Source organism: Lepidochelys kempii, chromosome 3, assembly GCF_965140285.1.
Source record: "Lepidochelys kempii isolate rLepKem1 chromosome 3, rLepKem1.hap1, whole genome shotgun sequence".
NCBI lineage: Eukaryota > Metazoa > Chordata > Testudines > Cheloniidae > Lepidochelys > Lepidochelys kempii.
This window is the reverse complement of record NC_136382.1, coordinates 133,630,793-133,652,871: the sequence shown is the minus strand read 5'-3', so window position 1 is coordinate 133,652,871 and position 22,079 is coordinate 133,630,793.

Below are 22,079 nucleotides of genomic sequence, written 5' to 3'. Positions count from 1 at the left end.
AAAACCAGAGAGGGGAGGTTGGCTAATGAAGCGTCCTGCGATTGTAGAGCCGTTTTCCGATCCTCTGTACATTCACGTATCCGGGCAGAGTTCCTCTGGGCGGCGTCCACCGACTCCCTTGACACCTTTGAGGAGCGGTGGGCGCTGTCCGAGGTTCTCTGCTCGGTGACCCCGTCTGGTTCCCTCCGTCTGACCCTTTGATTGAGGGGAAGAGCGAGAGACCCCAGCCCCAGCCGTTGCCGCTGTGGATACCATCATTACTGTCACCTAGGAGGGGTCCAATAACACGTGGTGTAACCCTCCCCCCCCAAACTGCCCACCCCGCAGCCGTGCCCATCTTGTCGGGCACTCTCAGGAGAGGAATAATTGGTGACACTGGGCGTGGCACTAGGTAATTCGAGGGGGTGGAGGACAACGAGTGTTGAGGAAGCCCCCCTGCTCTAGGCCACCAGGTAACTCAGGAGGGTGGAAGACCACGAGTGTCAAGGAAGCCCCCCCGCTCTGGGCCCAGGCTAGCCTGAACACTTCTCCCTCCTGAAAGCTGCTGTGTTATACCTTCTGTTTGCTCTTGTTTTGTTCCATAATTTTGCTTTATTCTTTTTGGTGATTCTTTGTAAGTGTTACACAAATAAAATTCTTTTCTGCTTCAAAAAAAAAAAATTCTCTCCTAAAGCCCCCTGGCCTGGGCTTTTCTTTCTTTTTGACCCTGCTTCAGTTCCCACCCCTGACCGGGCCAGACACTTTTTCTTCGTTTTGTTTTTTTTTCTGTTTTTTTGCTGCCGTTCGAGTGCTGGTCGGCTGCCAGCTTGCTGCGAAGCCCCCACACACCTGCTTTCGGACGCTGCTATTGCTCCAGCTGAAACCCCCGGACGGGGGGGGGGGACTGCCGACCCGCTCCCCGTAGGAGGGGAGTGGAAGCCCCCAGACCCAGCTGTTTGCTGTTCGTTTGTGGATCTGTAATTAACCGACAAGTTATTTTTTTTCTTCTTATCTACTTGGCATTTTTGGAATGCTCCACAAAGCCCGGGAGAGAAGACAGCCAACAAAGACATCGCCCAGGGAAGCTACAAATCATCGTGGAGGGGGCCGTAAGACTGAGTAACTTTTGAACTGTACTCTTGTGTGGGGGGAGTTTGACTGTGTCTTAACTGCGTTTGTAGGGGCACAGAAGGTGTGGCCGGAGCTGACCCCCGATCCATTGGTGCCCCCCCCAACACTACTACAACCGTCACGGCCCCCCCCGCCGTCCATCCCTGCTGGCAGCTTGCCATCTGCCTTTGGATTCAGCTGCTTGCTCTGAATTTCACCGTCCGGACCAGACACAACAGCCGACCAAACGAGACTCTTTGGACAAACACGCGTGGGTCCTCGTTCCCCCTCTCCCCCCCGGACTGCCCACCCCACAGTTTGCCCCTACTACCTAACCCCAACTCCTGTTTCCACCCCCTGTCCAGTCCGACCCATTTGGCCCCCGCCTGCAGCCCCACAGGGAGAAGCAGTTAATCTGCTTCCCCCTCCCCCTGGTGTCTCCCCGCCTCTTCCTGCTCACGATGGTGGGGAATGAGAGGGGTGAGGCCCCTCTAACAACCTCAGTTGCCCCTTCCCCACCTACCCCCCTGCCTAACCCCCAAGCCTCCCCCCCCCACTGCTGCCAAAACACCTGCCACCACCCCCGCTGGGGCATCGGCAGCAGGAGGCACCGGGGCGACTACTGCCGCTGCTACGCCCACCCCCCCCAGATTCTAGGAGAGCCCCCCCAGTTGGCCGGAAAGGCCAGGGTGTGAAGAAGGGAAAGGGCCCCGCTACAACCACCAGGCCCTCCATGGCAGGGGCTGCTCCCACCGCTGTGGCCTCGTCATCGACCATGGTGTTTCTCCACGCTGTTGCCTCCACCAGCTCTGCGAGCGTCCCTCCCCAGGTCCCCAGGGTGTATGCCCAGGCAGTAGCAGCCCCCCCACCGCCTGTCACCTCGTCATCTCGCCCACCCACCGCCTCCGCTACCATCAATAGCAGCCGGGGCCCCTTCCCCACCATGACCAGGAAGCACGGCGTCCGTTGCCTCCTGGTGCCCGCCTCGCCCCACGTGGAGACATATGTGCAGGCGTTGGCGAGGATGGTAGGACCCATGGCTATTGTGGCGGCCTCCAAAATGTATGGGAAGGTCGTCTTTTTCTTAGCATCGGAGGCTGCCGCCCAGGAGGCGGTGAAGAAGGGCCTGGTGGTGGTGGGGGGTGTTCGTTCCTCTGGAACCGCTAGAGGACCTGGGCGTCTGGCTAATCCTGACCTCCGTCCCTCCTTTTCTACCCAATGCCGCCCTGTTACCCGCTCTCTCCACCCTGGGGAAACCCGTTTCTGTCAACAGCCCTCTCCCGTTGGGCTGCAAGGAACCCACCCACCGTCGCGTCCTTTCGTTGCGCCGGCAAGTGCAGCTTCTACCGCTGCCGGCGGCGCGTGACGGAGAGGCGCTCAAGGGGTTCTTCCTAGTCCCCTACCAGGGAGCCCACTATTGGGTCTTTTACTCCACAGGAGAGGCCCGGTGCTACCTCTGCCGATCAGCGGGGCATGTCCGAAGAGACTGTCCCTTGGCCCAGCGGGGGGAGGGGCACCTGAGACCCCTGAGACCCGGCAGGACATCGGCTCCGTCATTGCCAACGCCCCTAGCTGCCTGGTACCTGAAACCACCTCTCCTCGTGTTAGATCCACCGCTGCTCCTGCCTGGGCCGAAGAGACACCTCCCCTACAATGCCCAGACGAGCGAGGGAGCTCCGCCCTTGCTGTTAACAATCCAGCAGAGCCTATGGAGGAGGATGCAGCAAAGATATTACCGGGCATAGGAGATGGCCCACCCCAAGGAGAACTGGCCCCCCCTCATGCTGCCTCACCGTTACCCCCCCGAACCCCTGAACCATCGCCTCTGCCCCCCGACATGACCCCTGCTAACCAACCCCCAGACGACGCTATGGAGGGCTGGACCCTAGTCCAGGGGAAGCGAGGCAAGCGGAAGGCTCGAGCTCCGCTGCACCCATCCGATGCGGAGGCCCCCTGGAAGACCAGGAAGGGAGGCACTGACACTGAGCCTTCCGCTATGCCCATGAGTGAGATCCATCTGCCGGTGTCGAGAGGGGAAGACAAAATAGCACTGGAAGGTAGAATCTCCCCTCCACGGGAGACCCTCCCCTCCGAGACCGCTGAGGAAGCCCCTTCTGCCCGAATATCACCCAAACCACCCGCAAACCCTGAAGCGACCGTCGTAGCGGGCGCCAGAGGGGAGACCCCCGGGGTGGCAGAAGACAACCTCTCCTCCATGTATGAGGAGATCGAGGCCCTAGGTTTGACCCCAGTCACCCAGGGAGAGAATGACCCACTGCCGGCTGGCCTCGATCTGGGCAACCTTACCCCAGTCCCCCTTTCCCCATGCTCCCTCCCCCTAACCGCCTTCCCGGGCAGGCACCCTACAGAAGGTAGTCCACCACTTGATGCCATGGCTGCCAAATCCACCACAGAGCCTGCACCTAGCATCACTGGGAGCCCCCTCCCCACCCCCTTAACCCTCGAATCTGTTCGGGAGGCACCACCTCTCAGCTGCTTGCCTCCCAAAGCCCAGAGCCTTGCCTCTGCCCCCGCCCCGACCCCTGTCCCTGCCCAATCCACCTCTTCCTGCAATACTATTGCCGCCCCTGGGGTTATTTCTTTCCCGTTTTTTGCGGATTCTCCCCAAGGAGCAGCCTTTGCATTTTCCTGCCACGACCCATTAGGAGCTGCAATTTTCCCTCCGCCATCCCCTTTTACCCCAAGGCTTGAGACGGACCTAATAACTTTAGCCTGTCAGACGCCCCGTCGGTGGTCCGCACCCTGCCTGCCCGCCTCAGCGGACCACGAGGCTGCACCAAGAGCCCCACTAGGGAATAACCGGGAAATCGCAACCCCACCCCCCCATGAGCTGCGAAAAGCATTGTGGGAGTTTTTAGAAGACATCCGTGGCTCCCGCAACAGGGTACAGCTGGCTCTCCAGCTATGGAGGGACTTTGATCAACTCCTCCTGGCCACAAGGACCCTTATAAAGGAGGCTAGGGAAAGTAAGGCAAGGTGCCGTGGCCTACGGGCAGGCCCGCAGCTTCCGTGATGATTTACTCACTTACGGGATGGGTCACGGATTGTTGCGTGACCCGCCAGGGGCCACAAACACCCCCGCCAACAAGGAACCCCCACCGTCCCAGCCCTCTGCATGACGCCTCTCATTATCGCAACTTTGAACACCAGGGGCTGCAGGATGGCTCTCCACAGGTCCCAGGTGCTCTCTTACCTTCGGGAAGGGGGTACTCTGTGGATTTCCTGCAGGAGACCCATACGGATCCGACCGCCGAGGACAGCTGGCGGCTGGAGTGGGGGGACGGGGTCTACTTTAGCCACTTCACGATTCGACAAGCTGGAGTGGCAACCCTGTTCTCCCCCAACCTACGGCCCGAGGTGCTAGGGGTCACTGAGGCCATGCCGGGCCACCTGCTGCATCTCCGTGTCCGTATGGAGGGGCTCGTGGTCAACCTCGATAACATCTATGCCCCGACAACGAGCCTGAAGCGGCTGCAATTCTATCAGCGGGTGTCCGACTTCCTCGGCACCCTAGATTCTCACGAGTGCCTAGTCCTGGGAGGGGACTTTAACACCACCCTCGAGGAACGGGACCACTCAGGGGCCCAGCTGAGCCCGGCCGCCGCGAACATTCTCCGAGGAATAGTCGAACATCACTCCCTAGTGGACGTCTGGCGTGACCACCACCCAGATGACACTTCCACATTCACCTTTGTCCGGGTGGAGGCCCATCGGTCACACCACTCTCGTTTGGACCGTATTTATTTATCCCGTTTCCGTCTTTCACAAGCCCACTCCTCCAACATTCGGCTGGCCCCATTTTCCAACCATCATCTAGCCACCATAACAGCCTCCCTCCGCGCAGAGAGGCCAGGGCCGGCCTATTGGCATTTTAACAACAGCCTGTTGGAGGATGAGGGCTTCGGGACGTCCTTCCAGGAGTTTTGGCTGGCCTGGCGAGAGCAGCGCCGTGCCTTTCCCTTGGCGCGACGATGGTGGGATCTAGGGAAGGTGCGCGCCAAGCTCTTCTGCCGTGACTACACTCAGGGCACCAGCCGACGGAGAAATGCAGCGATAGAGCAGTTGGAACGGGAGGTCTTAGAGATGGAGAGGCGTCTGGCCGCCAGCCCCGAGGACCCGTTCCTCTGCAGAGCGTGCCGGGAGAAGCGGGAGGAGCTTGGGCCCTCGAGGACCATCGGGCTCGAGGTGCCTTTGTTCGATCCCGCATCCGCCTCCTTTGGGAGATGGATCACTACTCCCGTTTCTTCTATGCCCTGGAGAAACTGAGGGGGGCCAAGAAACATGTCACCTGCCTTCCAACAGAAGACGGAGCCCCCCTCACGGATCCTGTGGAGATGTTTGGGAGGTCCCGTGACTTCTACACAAGCCTTTTCTCCCTGGATCCGACCGATCCTGGCGCTTGCAGAGTGCTCTGGGAGGAACTTCCCATGGTCAGCGTGGGCGACCGAGACCAACTAGAGCTGCCTCTCACCCTGGCCGAATTCTTGGAAGCCTTCCGTCGCATGCCCACCAATAAATCTCCGGGCAGGGACGGGTTGACCGTGGAGTTCTACCGCGCGTTCTGGGACATCCTTGGCCCAGACCTAGCCACTGTATGGGTCGAGTCTTTGCAGGGCGGGGTCCTCCCTCTTTCGTGCAGGCAAGCAGTGCTCGTCTTCTTGCCGAAGAAGGGGGACCTCCGCGATCTACGAAACTGGCATCCCGTCTCACTCCTTAGCACAGACTACAAAATCGTAGCAAATGCAATCTCGCTGCGGCTAGGGTCCGTGATGGCGGACGTGATCCACCCAGACCAGACCTATACTGTCCCGGGTCGCAGCATTTTTGACAACCTATTTCTAGTCTGAGATCTTTTGGAACTCGGGCGTAGAGACGGTCTGTCGTTCGCCCTCCTGTCTCTTGATCAGGAGAAGGTGTTCGATAGAGTGGACCATGGGTACCTCCTGAGCACTCTGCAGGCGTTTGGATTTGGACCTCAGTTTGTGAGTTTTCTCCAGGTGCTGTATGCTTCCGCGGAGTGTCTGGTTAGGCTTAACTGGACCCCGCCCGAACCGGTAAGCTTCGGGCGAGGAGTACGGCGGGGTGCCCCATCTCGGGCCAGCTGTACGCTCTGGCGATCGAGCCCTTCCTCTGTCTCCTCCGCAGGAGGTTGACGGGGTTGGTGCTGTTGGAGCCGGAGCTGTGGCTGGTCCTGTAGGCATACGCCAATGACGTGCTCCTCGTGGTCCAGGACCCGGGGGACTTGGCGCGGGTGGAGACTTGCCAGGCCATCTATTCAGCAGCCTCCTCCGCCCGAGTCAACTGGGTCAAGAGCTCTGGCTTGGCGGTGGGGGACTGGCAGCAGTTGAGCTCCCTCCCACCCGCACTTCAGATCATCTGGTGGCGTGCGGGTCCACTGCTCTACCTAGGCATTTACCTTTCTGCTACGCACCCTTCTCCGCCGGAGAACTGGTAAAATTTAGAAGGCAGGGTGATAGAGCGGCTCCGGAAATGGACGGGACTACTCCGATATCTCTCCCTCCGAGGGAGAGCAGTGGTGCTTAACCAACTAGTCCTGTCCATGCTCTGGTACCGGCTCAACACCCTGGTCCCAGCCCTGGGTTTCCTGACCAACCTCCGGACATCGATTCTAGAGTTCCTTTGGTCAGGAATGCACTGGGCCCCTGTTGGGGTTCTTCCTCTACCCCTGAAGGAAGGAGGGCAGGGCCTGAAGTGTCTGCACACTCAGGTCCGTGTCTTCCGCCTCCAGGCTCTGCAGAGGTTCCTTTATAGTGCAGGTAGTTCGATGTGGAGCATATTGGCGCACACCTTCCTGCGCTGTTTCCAAGGGCTCCAATACAACTGGCAGCTCTTTTAGCTTTGTCTGAGAGGTTTTCTGCAAGACCTCTCCGGGCTGCCGGTCTTCTACCAGGAGCTCCTCCGGACCTGGAAACTGTTCACAGCGACCAGGTCCGTAGCGGCCTCTGTGGGGGAAGATCTCCTCGCGGAGCCCTTGCTACACAACCCCCAGCTCTGTGGGTAGGTGGCGGAGTCGCGCTCGGTGCGCTTGAGTTTGATCCTCGCGGAAGTCACGAGAGTCGGAGACCTCCTGGACTACGACTGGGGAGACTTGCTGGATCCCCTGATGCTCGCTTGGCGCATGGGGCTCTCCAGACCTCGTACCGCCCGGCGCATACTTCAGGAGGTGAAGGCTGCCTTGACGCCTGCTGCTAGGGCTTATCTCAACTGAGCCCTGTGCAACCCCAGGCCCGCCGGACCTTTCAATTGGGCCCCTACCCCGTAGATCCCAACAAACCCCTCACCCTTTCACTGCGAGCCGGCTGCATGAACTGCAGCCGGTCAGCTTCCAAATCGCGCCACGGAAATATCTGTACCCACTCACACATCACACCCTTCACGCCCACACCCTGGTGTCCTGCCCCGATACAAAGTGGCGGGACCTCCTGCCACTTTTGGAGGGTGAGCAGCCCCGGTGGGCCAGCCTGTATTCCACCTTGGTCCTGAGGCCCGTTGGGGACATTAGTTGGCGGCTCCTTCACGGAGCTGTGAGCACGGGCGTGTTTTTGACGTGGTTCACCCCCATCCCAGATACTTGCCCTTTTTGCAACGTGAGGGAAACCCTGGCGCACGTATATTTAGAGTGTGCCAGGCTGCAGCCCCTTTTCTGGCTCCTCACAAATATTTTATTATGCTTTTGGCTGCACTTTTCCCCTCACCTTTTTATCTACACACTCCCCATCCGTGTCCCCACCAAGTCGCAGGATCTCCTGGTTAGCCTCCTCCTAGCCCTAGCTAAAACAGCCATCTATAAAACCAGAGAGGGGAGGCTGACCCATGAAGTGTCCTGCTACTGTAGGGCCGTTTTCCGATCCTCAGTACATTCACGTATCTGGGCAGAGTTCCTCTGGGCAGCGTCCACCGACTCCCTTGATGCTTTCGAGGAGCAGTGGGTGCTGTCCGAGGTTCTCTGCTTGGTGACCCCATCCGGTTCCCTCCGTCTGACCCTTTGATTGAGGGGAAGAGTGAGAGACCCCAGCCCCAGCCGTTGCCGCTGTGGATACCATCATTACTGTCACCTAGGAGGGGTCCTATCACACGTGGGTGTACATCCCCTCCACCCCCAAACCGCCCACCCCGCTGCTGTGCCCATCTTGTCGGGCACTCTCAGGAGAGGGATAATTGGTGACACGGGGCACGGCACTACGTAACTCGAGGGGGTGGAAGACCACAAGTATTGAGGAAGCCCCCCTGCTCTAGGCCACCAGGTAACTCAGGAGGGTGGAAGACCACGAGTGTTGAGGAAGCCCGCCCCGCTCTGGGCCCAGGCTAGCCTGAACACTTCTCCCTCCTGAAGGCTGCTGTGTTATACCTTGCATTTGCTTTTGTTTTGTTGCATAGTTTTGTTTTTTCCTTTTTGGTGATTCTTTGTAAGTGTTATGCAAATAAAATTCTTTTCTGCTTCAAAAAAAAAAATTTACTCTCCTATAGCCATCTGGCCTGACCCTGTCACAATACATTTTTTAAACTATCCCCAAATTCCTTGCAAATTAAAGAATATTTCAGTTAAAATCCTAATCTCATCAAAAACTGTGATTTCATACTTTTGTATGAATCCATGTACAGTAACCATTTTAATATGATGAACCTCTTCTGTACATCTCCAGTCTGTTTCATTCACCCTTATATGCAAGTCTTGGGCTAGAGTAGACTAAGTGATTAGAATTTTAATCACACTAATGCAAAAGGTCCAGTTCAGCGCTCTTCTATACCAGTGTAGAGCAGGAGTAACTCCACTGCAGTCAATGAGATTACACCAGCGTAAGTGAAAACAGAGTCAAGTCAATGTTGTTCAGTGTCCGTCAGACTTACCGCATCATTGTAGTTTACTACATTCACTTCCTTTCCTCCTACAGCAGGGGTGAGCAAACTTTGTGGCCCGAGAGCCACATCTGGGGATGGAAATTGTATGCTCATGGAATTGGGGGTTGGGGTACGGGAGGGGGTGAGGGCTTTGGCTGGGGGTGCGGGTTCTGGGGTGTGGCTGGGGATGAGGGGTTGGAGGTGCAGGCAGGTGCTCCAGGCTGGGACTAAGGGGTGTGGAGGGCAGGAGGGGGATCAGGGCTGGGGTGGGGGGTTGGGGTGCAGGACAGGGTCAGGGGTGCAGGCTCCTGACGGCGCTTACCTCAAGCAGCTCCCAGAAACAGCAGCATGTCCTCTCTTCAGCTCCTATGCGGAGGCATGGCCAGGAGGTTCTCTGCGCTGCCCCATCCACAGGCACTGCCCCTGCAATGGGAGCTGCGGGGGCAGTGTGCAGAGCGCCCTGGCTGTCCCTATGCATTGGAAGCAGAAGGGGGATGTGCCACTGCTTCCAGAAGCTGCATGGAGCCCTGACATGCAAAGAGCAGGACAAGGCCCAGACCCGCTCCCCGCTCCCTGGCTGAAGTCTGAAGGCCTGGATGCAGCCCCTATGGCCCACCTCTGTCCTATAGTAAAATAACTCACCATTTCCGTAGGAAGTCCTGTCTATACATCTACCATTCTATTTTTTTTGACAACATGCTTTCATTATTACACAGATAAAACCAACAGATAGCCTTTTGTGGTTTGTTTTCCACAAAGCAGGATATATTTTCACCAGACTGTGCAGTATAAATTAAAATAAAAACTAATGTGCAAATATAAAATTGAATTATCTGCTCCAATGATATTCAAGGCGGGGTGGTCAGAAAGGAAATTAAAAAAAAAAACAGAAAAACACACTTTATGGCAAGTGTCCATTGGTAGCCAAACACTTTGAGATAATGGTGGCCTTTTATTATGAGCAGCGTAGCGATGCCTAGGAACTCTACAGTGCAGTACAGAAGCCCCGGAGAATGGCAGTCTTACCTATCTCACACCCACAGAATGGGGAGCAGTGAAGACAAGGAGGCTTGAGTCTCACCTCACTTACACCAGTTTTGAACCAGTGTAACTCTGTTGACTTTGATGGAGTCACTCCTGCTTTATACTTGTTAATGAGATCAGAATCAGGCCCAGGATTCCTTTCAAAGCTCATCCCTGCCATCCCCCAATCAGCCAGAAAAGTTATCAGGACTCAGTCTGAGGAAGGGTATCAGAATCTGTGGATAGCTAAAAATACAGAACAAAATTCAATTCCAGCAATTCTAAAATAGCAAACCAAAATGTGCACTTGATGAAGGGGAAAACACTCCTCACCGCTCCCTCTCTTAACCAACAGCTCTTGCTTCCTTTGCTACAAGTGCCCTGGCCCCCTTTAGCCAGCCAAACCCCTCCAATTTCTTTCTGTGACAAGTGCCTCCTACTTCCCTTTTCAGATGGCTGTTCCTCTGGCCTTTTTGATCCTCTTCCTGGTGCCAAACCTACCCTCCCTATTTGCAAGTGCTTTATAGGCTTGTCAAGTCATGCACATCTTAAGTTTTGCACCTTGAGAGCTCTGCAGTGGAAAGCAGCGAATGTGTTATTAACAGACTCTGTCTGCTCTCGCTTAATTTTCCCCTCCAGAATGGGTTCTTCTGGATAACCTACTGCAGCATCTCTCCAGACTTCATGGTTGCCGTCATCACTGGATTTCAGGTATGTAAGTATATCAACTTGAAAGGCGTGGGGCAGGGGGTAAGGGGTGACAGACCTATCTACCATACTTCATGAACCTGGGAGGTGAAGGGGACCAGAACATGGAAATGCATTTCTGTGTAGAGGAAGGGATTGTGGAGGGGTCTGAAATACTTGAGTGTATTCGCATGCAGGGACTACCTGAGTGAAGAAGGTGAGATCACCATTTTACTATAGCGATTACATGATCCCAGTGGCTTAGGAAGTAGTATTTTCCCCTTGAAAAGGGGAGAAGAAGTCTGCTGTATGCCCCCAAACAGGACATGGGGGAGTGGGTCTAGAGTTATCCCCCATTTTTAAAGAGGAAGTGGGGAGCTTCAGTCATCCCTGTGAAGAACTGAGAGAATTAGTAAGCACATTTGGAAGGTCCCTGTACCTGACTGCTGGTCCCTGTAGCTGACTGTCCCTCCTTCTCCTCAGAAGGGTGCATTAGATAAGAGGAAATATTTGTTGAGTGGGGAAGGCTGTACTGGAGAGGGAGCCATGGTGCCCGCTGAAAGTTTGGATAAGCTGCAGATGCAACAAGTGTATTCTGGATGTCTGTCTAAGCTAAGCTAAAACTAACATTCTGAGGTAAATCTATCCCTAACATTTGGCTATAGTGATAAATATTTCTAGAGCACACAACACAGATCAATCAATACCCATCAATATGTGTATATGCTATAGCTGCGGTTTTCAAAAGAGCCAAAGAGAATTAGGTGCCCAAATTCCCAGTCCACTCTTACGAGCCTCACAGTTTAGCATTGTTAACCAAAAGCCAGCCCTGGTTATTTTTGAATATAGCGGCACACACTTAAACAATAGACATTTCACTGAGAGACATTTGCAGCTTAATAAAATCTCTATGGCGCAATGTCCCATTAATTTGGTCATGAAGTTAATGCTCCAGGAAAATGGGGCAGCCCTATGATCCTTCTTTACTAGGGATTTCCACTGAACATTTTTTCTTTTTCTTTTCTTTCTTTTTCTTTTGTTTTTTGGCTGGGGGGGAAGGAAGGGAAGATTTAACATAATCATGAATCTCACACAGATCAATCTCCCTTCTTATGGTGTTTCTATTTCAGATGGAGCAAACACACCTATTGTGGTTCTTCAGCAAGACCTTCATATCATAAACCTTACTGATAGCCATCTTCTTCAGCTGGTTGGGACTCTTTGTGATTTTTCCCATTTACTGTTGTAAGTGATGCTAATCAGATCCTTTCCGCATTGTTGCCAGTTTAAAGAACCTTTGAAGGCATTTGGATATGTTGGGGGGGGGGGGGGAACACCAATATATTATAAATCCAGGAAGTGGATCAAAGTAATGGAACAACCTCCAGGCTCCAGTTCTATCAGAGTTTGTGTATTATGGATCTTCTTCCATATACCCTGGTGTAACTGAGGACTTAAACTGGTGTAAGTGAGATCAAACCTTTTGTCTTGTGTTGAGATTTATAAGAGAGCCCAAACTCCAACCCATCTGGGTAACCTATTGTGTGACTCAATCCTTAAAAATGAAGAAATACTACACGATTCTGCAGAATACTTTTTTTTTTTTTTTTGCAGGGTGGTAGGGGGAGGAGAATATGGAAGCTTTAAAAAAAAATAGAATCCTTCACATTCAAAAGGGTCCAGTTTCCATGATTCTACCCTGAACTGGAGTTAAAGAAGGAGAAGTCAGAAGGGGATTCCCCCCTCCCACCTTCTCTCCAGAATGACCTTAGTTAGTACTGCTTCCTCAACTTTGTGAAGATTCTTATTGCCTTAGAGATATTAAGCCACATGTTTCTTTCTGACAAGCCCATTCAGCAAAGGAAATCAAAGAGAAATTCAATAAGCTAAATTTTAGGAGGAAATATGTCATGGCCATAAAAGAGAACTCCCCACAGGAGCACACTTCCTGCAACATGCTCTAACTGAGTAGTCAGAAGGGACATTATTTATTTACTAGGTAGAAGAAAGGGTCACAATCAGACTGAAATATAAAGCCACAATGCACGCATTAATACAGAGACCTGGTCTGAACATGGAATTTCTATTCTGCTGGAAATTTTGATATTGTGAAAGTTGTTTGTGTTCCAAATTGGCATAAAAAGTCAAAATTTCTCAAGGAATGGAAATTCTAAAAATTCGATGTGCAAACATCAGACCATTTTCTTGGATAATGCAGAAACAGTATAATATTAAATACAATGTCATGTAAAATATTAAATATAAGTCTAGATGGAATTGATCAAAATGCTAAAGTAAAATAGTAAAAAGTGAAATAGTTTAACCTTATCAGAATGAACCATTTGGCATTACTGAAATGAGAAAGTTGAAAGAGTTCATTTCAGCTTTTCTCCCTGTAACAGCATAGCTAGCTCCTTAAGTAAAATTGGGCTCAGCACTTTTGTTCCAGGTCAGTGCCCTAGTGTGGTTTAATGAGGAGGATGGGGCTGCTCAGGGAGCTATAAAGAACTGTTCACAAGCCTTAGAGGGAGAGTTCTGAACCCAGAGTTGAGAAAGGGAGAGAGTTCCCTGGTTGAGCAGTAGAGCCAAATCAGGCTGTTAAAAGCAGGAGGCAGTCAGGGGTCACCTACAAACTTCCCCAGGCCAGAGATCGGGGGTCAGAGAGGGCTGAAGGCTGAGAGCAGCAGAGAGAGACACCTGCTGGAGAGCTGAAGCAGGAGGCCAGGAAGAGGGGTGGGAGTTGAAGGCAGGGGAATGGTGGAAGGGTGAGCCCAATGAATACTCCAGGGAAGAGTTGGAGCTGTACATGAAAGATGACCTGGGACATAGTGAGAGATGCTGAAGCTGTATTTGCTGTTGGACTGCTTGGAGGAATATACCATTTGGACTGTGTCAGGGGGATTCTGGTTTACGGTAGTAGGACATCTTTATATACTCTATAGACTCTATATTTATATACTCTGAAGGCTGAACTGAGTTTATTTAAAGAATGAAGAAGGAAACTGAGTCAATGGGCGATGTGCAGGGCTGCCCTGAGGCCACAAGAGTGTAGGGTTGGGGAAAAACCCACCATGCAAGACTGAGATGACCAAGTACGCTGGCTTTGCCATAGATTCACTGTGTAACACTGGGTGAAGTATCTAAACTTTCAGCTTCCCCATCTATAAAATGGTGAGTAACAACTTTTTGTGTTAGGTACTTCAAGATTTCCAGATAAAATACGCTACTTAATTGCAAAGTGGTGTTAACTTCTGTCATCACATGTGTTGCAGCCACTTCTAAGAAGTGAACTGTGGCTTCTGTTAATACTTTTCCAAATGGCTCTTTGTAGGGTCATGAGGAAGCTGAAGGCAGCACAGTGACTTCTGGTAATAAATTCACAATATAGCAGTGGGAATACCCCAGTGGCTGATACTGCTGCCATAGATAGAGGGCCAGACAGTGAGAGAGCCTAGATAATGTTAGGATAGAATAGCGGAGAACACTCTTATGGGTTTTCAGTCTTGACCAAACAGCATAGACCTAGGGAATTCCTGGACTATACTGTATAGGGTTAACCATTCAAGCCTCTCTCTGATCTCTGGCATATAGAAGAAATGCTGTATATCTTTCTACGCTGTGTGTTTCACTGAGCCTCTGCTGTGTCACAAGGTGGGAGGGGTGGTGTTTGGCTTTTTCACTCCCCATTGCATTTTGGCTATTGAGAAGTTTTAACTGCTTTGGAATCGGCAACATTGATCCACACACTCCGCAAGCCAGGAATTAGGTGAATGTTACGCCGTTTGTTATTCAGACATGCGTGCCTCTCCAGCAGCAAGTCAGCACTGCAACAGACTCATCTTTACAATCTTGTGGGTTTTGCAGCATACACAATGGGCTAGATTCACAAAGGTACTGAGGCACCTAACTGTCTCATTAGGTATCTAAATTCAACATTTAGGCACCATGGGTAGTCCCGAAACCACCGACAAACCCTACGGGCACTTAAGTCCTTAAGACAGCTATGTTTCCATTAGTGAGCATGCACAAAACTACCCAAATACTGATGCCACCCCACAGCTAATGAGCTGCTCAGAGCCCGCACTGAAATCAAAGGCCTAGTAGCCCTGAAGTGGGATGTCAAACTAGGCATTCCCTGCTTTGCTAACCCGCAGGGCCTGATCTTGTATGTGTTCTCAAAGCATGTCCACTGGATGCTCCTAGCTAGGGGCAAGAAGGTCAGGACAGAGAGAGCATCAAGCTTAATGGGTGTGCCACTCAGATGGGATGCAGGAGACATGAGTTCAAATTCTGCCACTGCCGGATTTGGAGCAGGGACTTGAACCCAGATCTTCCACTTCCCAGTTGAGTATCCTCACCTAAGGGAGGGGCGTTTGTGGATTTAGCCTAAAACCACCATCTAGAGGTAAGTAAGTCTGACCTATCTTCGGTCTCTCTATTGTAGAAATTATGGTGAAACACCAGCACAGATTGTATAATAGCACTTCAGTGCTTTGATTTACAGTGTTCTGCTCTCCTTTATCCATTACAATTAACAGAACTCTTAAAAACAAATGCTGTTAGTTTCTCTGGCTTTAAATAGCAACATGTAATACTCAAATCATGACTTTCTCAGGGCACCCATGACTGTGAGTCACCTTATTACCCCCTGCCTGAGCAAGAGAGAGACTTGCTCGTGCTAAACTGGATGTCAGCTCTCTGTTGCCCCAGTCTGTTAGCTACCAGACAATCTCCTCAGAAGCTCTGCCAGCCTTTACTCTGGTTTGCAGGTAACAACTGGTGTACATTAGCCCCCAAACACGCTGGAAGCATCTCTGTTTTGTCTAGCTCCTGTCACTGGACTTTCACAGTAATTATGATATTTTCTGTCTTTTCCATCCCTTTCCTAATAGTTTCTAACATTCTGTTAGATTTTCTGACTGCTTCTGCACACTGAGCTATTTTTCAGAGAACTATCCAGAGATTCCAAGATCTCTTTGAGTGGTAACAGCTAATGTAAAACTCATCATTATATATGTATAGTTGGGATTATTTTTTCTGATGTGAATTATTTTGCAGTTATGAGTGTTGAGTTTCCTTTGCCACTTCATTGCTGTCACCCAGTTTTGTGAGATCCCTTTGTAACTCTTCACAGTCAGCTTTGGACTTAACTATCTTGAATAATTTTGTAACATCTGCAAACTTTGCTACTTCACTGTGCACTCCCTTTTCCAGAGCATTAATGAATATGTTGAACAGCACAGGCCCCAGTGCAGATCCTTCAGGGACCTCACTGTTTACCTCTCTCCATTGTGAATACTGACCATTTACTCCTACCCTTTGTTTCCGATCTTTTAACCAGCTCCTGATCCATGAGATGACCTTCCCTGTTATCCCATGACTACTTAGTTTCCTTAAGAGCCTTTGATGAGGGACCTTGCAAAGGCTTTCTGAAAATCCACTGTCTACTGGATCACCCTTATCCACATGCTTGTTGACACCCACAAAGAATTCTAAAAGAGCTGTCAGGCATGACTTCCCTTTACAAAAGCGGTGTTGACACTTCCCCCTCTGTGTCTGATAATTCTGTTCCTTATTCTACCAAATCGTCTGGTATTGAAGTTAGGCTTACTGGACTGTAATTGCCAAGATTGCCTCTGGAGCTCTTTTTAAAAATCATTGTTATATTAGCTGTCCTCCAGTCATTTAGTACAGAGGCTGATTCCAGAGATCACTTACATACTACAGTTAGTAGTTCTGCAATTTTTATATTTGCGTTCCTTCAGAACACTTGGGTGGTGATCTGGTCCTGATGACTTCTTATTGTTTAATATATCAATTTGTTCTACAACCTCTTCTATTAACACATCAGTGTGGGACATTTCCTCAGATCTGTTACTTTAAAAGAATAATTCTGATGTGGGTAGCTCCCCCACATCTTCTGCAGTAAAGACCGATGCAAAGAATCCATCTAGCCTTGTCTTCCTTGAGTGCTCATTTAGCACCTTGGTCACCTAGTGGGCCCACTGTTTGGCAAGTTTTCTGTTTCTAATGTACTTAACAAAAATTCTCTGTTAGTTTTTGCATTCTTAGCAAGTTGTTTCTCAAGTTCTTTCTTGGCCTTCCTTACTGTACTTTTACAATGAGCCTGCCAGAGTTTCTACTCCTTCCTATTTTCCTCATTAGGGTTTGACTTCCAAATTTTAAAGGGTGCCTTTTTTGCCTCTAATGGCCTCCATTACTCTGCTGTTTAGCCATTGTGGAATTATTTTGGTCCTCTTATTGTCTTTGGAGTATACATTTAGTCTGAGCCTGTATTATGGTGTTTTTAAATAGTCCCCATGATGCTTGCAGGCATTTAACCCTTGTGACAGGTCCTTTTAATTTCTGTCTAACAAGCATCCTCATTTTGTATTGTTCCCCTTTTTAAAGTTATGGCGGATTTTTTTTATTTTTTATTTTTTATTTTTGTATTATCCTCCCTAGAAGGTATTAAACGTAATTACATTATGGTCACTATTACCAAGCAGTTCAGCTATAATTATTTCTTTTCTAGATCCTGTGCTCCATTTAGGATTAAATCAAGAATTGCCTCTTCCGTTGTGGGTTCTAGGATCAGCTGCTCCAAGAAGCAGCTATCTACAGGGCCTAGAAATTGTATCTCTGCATCATGCTCTGAGATGATATTTACCTAGCCTTTTGTGTCTGTTTTCCCCATCTGTAAAATGGAGATAATGATACTGGTCTCCTTTGGAAAGTGCTTTGAGAGCTACTGATGAAAAGTGCTAAGTATTATTGTTTTAAGGGTATAATTGCATTTAAGTAAAAAGTTCTACAGTTCCATTTCTATAGCCTCTGATCAACTAGTTGTATATTTAATCTTCTGTTCATACACATAGCAGCCAGGAAAGAAATATAACCAACAGTTCTGCTAGGAAAGCATTCCAATATTTGTAACTAGAATGGGACAAATTGTTAACTGTGAATAAATAATCTGGAGAATGTTCTTTCTCTTTTCCTGTTCATGACTCAGCCAGGATTCTTGCTAATGTTTCTGCTATTCACACATATTTACTGATTAATATATATCTGAAAACTTCAATCTGTGGTGGTCAAACTGTTCACTTTGACTATGCATGGTGTGGGGTTGCTTATCTAAGTCATATGGTATTATTTCTGCTCCCTGATTTGATGGCTGATGCTTTTTAAGAATGAGGAAAAATAAACAGTAGCAGAGGACAGATCATCAGCTGGCTTAAATTGTCTTACTGATGGAGCTATGAGTTCACGCCACCTGAGGATCTGCCCCCAGATATTGTGCATAATCTTTTTTGTGTTGGAACTGGAGTGTTTGTGGAACCCACAGCAGTTCCCCTAACATTAGTATGAACAAAATCTCATTTGAGTGATTGTGAATAGCCAATGATGAGGGATATAAATATGGTCAGACTAAACAGATGTTTCAAATGAGTGTTCATTCACACAATGGGCCTGATTTTCCATTGCCCTGCACTTCATGTAGTCATTTATACCAGTGCAAATTGGGTGTGAAAGAAACTACCATATCAGAATGTTAGTGTTTTACTCCCATTTGTATTGTTTTCACACACTCACTTTGTATTGATGTAAATGTCGACATAAGGTACAGGTCAAAAAGAATCAGGCCCAATGTTTTCAGTACTTGAACTGCTCTGTGTAGCACACCTGTAACTGCTAATCCAATGAAGTGAGCTGTAGCTCACGAAAGCTTATGCTCAAATAAATTTGTTAGTTTCTAAGGTGCCACAAGTCCTCCTTTTCTTTTTGATAATCCACCGCCGCTGGACTTTGTGTTTTCTAGTTAAATGTACTAGCAGGGATTTCAAATCTAACTAATGCAAATTCTGCTGGTTGATTTTTGTTTTTGTTTTCCAACATAAACGTCTAGATCTTAAGCTATCCAGAATTAAGGAAAATGTGTGCAAGAAGGTCTTCCAAACTTATTACAAACAGTTGCCTAAAATGTCATCATTATTTTACTATCACAGTTAAAACCATGAAGCCATTTATCTAGTGATCACTCTGAATGAATGATTTGAAGTCAGGTGAAAATCAAATACTCAGCCAAATTTTTGCCTGAAAAATGTTCATTCAACCACAAGTCTCTCAATTCCACCAATTTCCCACAAAGGTCAGATTCCCTCTGACCCCCACACACCATTAGCAAAAGAATAATAGAATCCAGTTCAAAGGCTCCTCCAATGTGATTTGGGAGAGCTGGATTTCAGTCAGCATATTTTGTCTCTCTGTCATTAAGTGAAGATTGGTCCAGTGAGATACAGAAAGCTGTGAGCGTATGACAGCATTCTGTTGATTGTTGAAATTGCTTGTATGAATCCACTAACCCTCTAATTGCCCAGATCCAGGGACTAATAATTTACATGCTTCATTTTGCACTCTGTAAAGTTTCTTTTGGGCCAGAAGGAGCATGAGCTCTGTCTGTTCATGTGCCAATTCTGAAAGCCAGAGACTAACTGCGAGTAATTCAGCATATGTGTGGGAATGTCAGAAGCATTTATACTGAGCCTCAAGCTGTCTATGCTGAGTTTCCAATTTAGTCTGCCACTTATCTTGGTCTTGTTTTTGGCAGAAGAAGTGAAGCTTATGAGCCATCTTGGTGGCGTCGAAAGCATCCCAAAGTATGTAACTGAATTGTCATGTAATTCTGCAGACTTCACAAATTTATCTTTGAAGGGGGCTGAAATTAAGTCTTAGGTTTATTATTAATTCACGGTGCCATATAAGTAACAATAGAAAAATATTCTTTATAAAGGAACTAAGGAAAGCCATTCCCATGCAGCATGACAGGCAACGATATATGCTAGCCTGTGTCAATAAAATTTATTCCAACAGTGACGGCCAAAGCTGCAATCTCCCCTTCCTTTCTTGATCCTGAATCCTTTCCTCCTTAATTAAAACCACCTGTACTGTTACAGCTAGCAGACATAGATATAAATATTTATTGACTCTGACGTGATTACAAGTGAGCAAATGCTTTAAGACATGACCTTTCTTACAAAGGCTACTGAGTTCCTTTGGGTGGTTCAGTCTGAAGAGATCCATCATATGTACAACAGAGTTTGCCTTAGTCACACTGGAACTCATACTAATGCCAAGTCAATGAATCAAATTAAAACAAAATCAAGCCTAAGTGCAAACTGGATCATTAACATCATCTTGACTTCCTTATCATTGGCATAATTAACTCTTATGCATAAACATGCATTTTGTTGTCACATTCTAAATAAGTAACATATCATGAAAACTAACTGCTAGGCAGGTGGTAAGCTACCTTGTGCATGTAGTTAGTGTATACGCAACATGCTTGTATTGTTATGAACTGGGTTAAACCTCATTATGGGTTGAGTTAAAACCTCATTGAAACTGTGTGAATGTGCCCTTCAATTAAGATTGTGGTAAAAGACAGCTAACGGACTACACCCCAAACAAGGCCTAACAGAGTCTGCCCAGGATCTAGCACCTTGTGGGGAGGGCATTAAGTGGGTATTATGACCGGGTGAGTGGGAATGTGTGGAAAAAGCCAAGCTGGGGTGCAGGCAAGAGACTGAGAGCAGAGCAAGAAAGTGAAGCAGCAGCCCATAAGCATGGTGTGACCCTGGGAGAAGCATAGAGAAAGGTTCGGGATAGGGGATGCTGGCTGAAAGAAGGTTGGGCGTGTAAGCTTGAGGAGTTTAAGCTTCTTACGCTGAAGCTTAAGTGTAAGAAACTTGGGTGCCTAGGAAATGGCTCCTTTAGCTTTAGGTTCCTCCTGTATTTGTAGAAGCAGGACTTTGTACATTCCTTGTAAATAAACAAGATTTCATCAAAGACAATATCAGACTCCCATCATCAATTTCTACTTCCAACTGAAACGTTACCATGGTCCCAAATTTTTACTAACTTCCCAGGTCAAAAAGGGATAACAGTATTATTATTAACTTATCATCCCCACCTCTATTGGTTTGTTAGTCTCATCCGCCTATTGTGCCTTGTCATCACCCTCCATTGTAAGGTCTTTCGGGCACTGGCCATCTTTTTGCTGTGTGTTCACATATGGAGCTGGCCGGAAAACAAGAGTTTTGTTTCATGAAAAAAATTACAGTTTTGACATTTGTTTTCATTTTGCATGAGACCCAGAGGTGCTGACTTCCCCAGTTCCTAGGGGGGTGCTCGACTCCTGCTCCGCCCCAGGCCCTGCCCCCACTCCACCCCTCCCCCAACACCTCACCCCAGCCCCTCCTCTTCCCGCCCACACTCCAACCCTGCCCCTGCTCTTCCTGTCCCTTCCCGCCCCTTCCCTGCCTCTTCTTGCCTCCATTCCTCCCTTTCCCTCCCAGTGCCTCCCGCAAGCCACTGAACAGCTGATTGTGGTAGGCGGGAGGTGCTGGGAGAGAGAGGGAGGACCTGATAGGCAGAGCTGCTGGAGGAGGCGGGGGAAGAGCTGATTGGGAAGGCTGCTGGTGCGTGCTGAGCACCCACTATTTTTTTTCTGTGGGTGCTCCATCCCTGGAGCACCTACAGAGTTGGCACCTATAATGAGGAAGACAAGCACCCTAATGGTTAAGACACTCATCTGGACTATGGGAGACCCAGCTTCAAATCCCCAGAAACCAGGTTATAGTAATTTTCTCTCTAGTCTGGTGGTGAAGGCACATAGAATGTGCCTATGCAGATCAGGATTTGACCCTAGGTCTCCCACGTTCCATGGGAGCAGCCTAGCCACCAAGCTATTGGCTATTCTGTAGTGAGGGTCTCTTGCTCACTTGCTGCCCCCCCCACCACCACACAAAAGTTTAGATGAATCAACATTTTCTGATGAAGAAAATGTTTCATTGAAAAATTGCCAACCAGCTCAGCTGTCCGTCGTCACCGGGGGGGCAGTGCTGCGAAGCGTTACAAAGGGATCTCACAAAACTGGTTGACTGGGCAACAAAATGGCAGATGAAATTCAATGTTAATAAATGCAAAGCACGTTGGAAAACATAACTCCAACTGTACATACAAAATGATGGGGTGTAAATTAGCTGTTCCCACTCAAGAAAGAGATCTTGGAGTCATTGTGGATAGTTCTCTGAAAACATCCACTCAATGTGCAGCGGCCATCAGGAAATCTAACAGAATGTTAGGAGTCAGAAGAAGACAGAAAATATAATGGCACTATATAAATCCATGGTATCTCCACACCTTGAATACTGCATGCAGTTCTGGTTGCCCCATCTAAAAAGATAACAAAGATATATTAGAATTGGAAAAGCTACAGAAAAGGGCAACAAAAGGGATTAGGGGTATGGAGCAGCTTCCATCTGAGAAGAGGTTAAAAAGACTGGGATTGTTAGGCTTAGAAAAGAGATGACTAAGTGTGTGTGGGGAGGTGGGAGGAT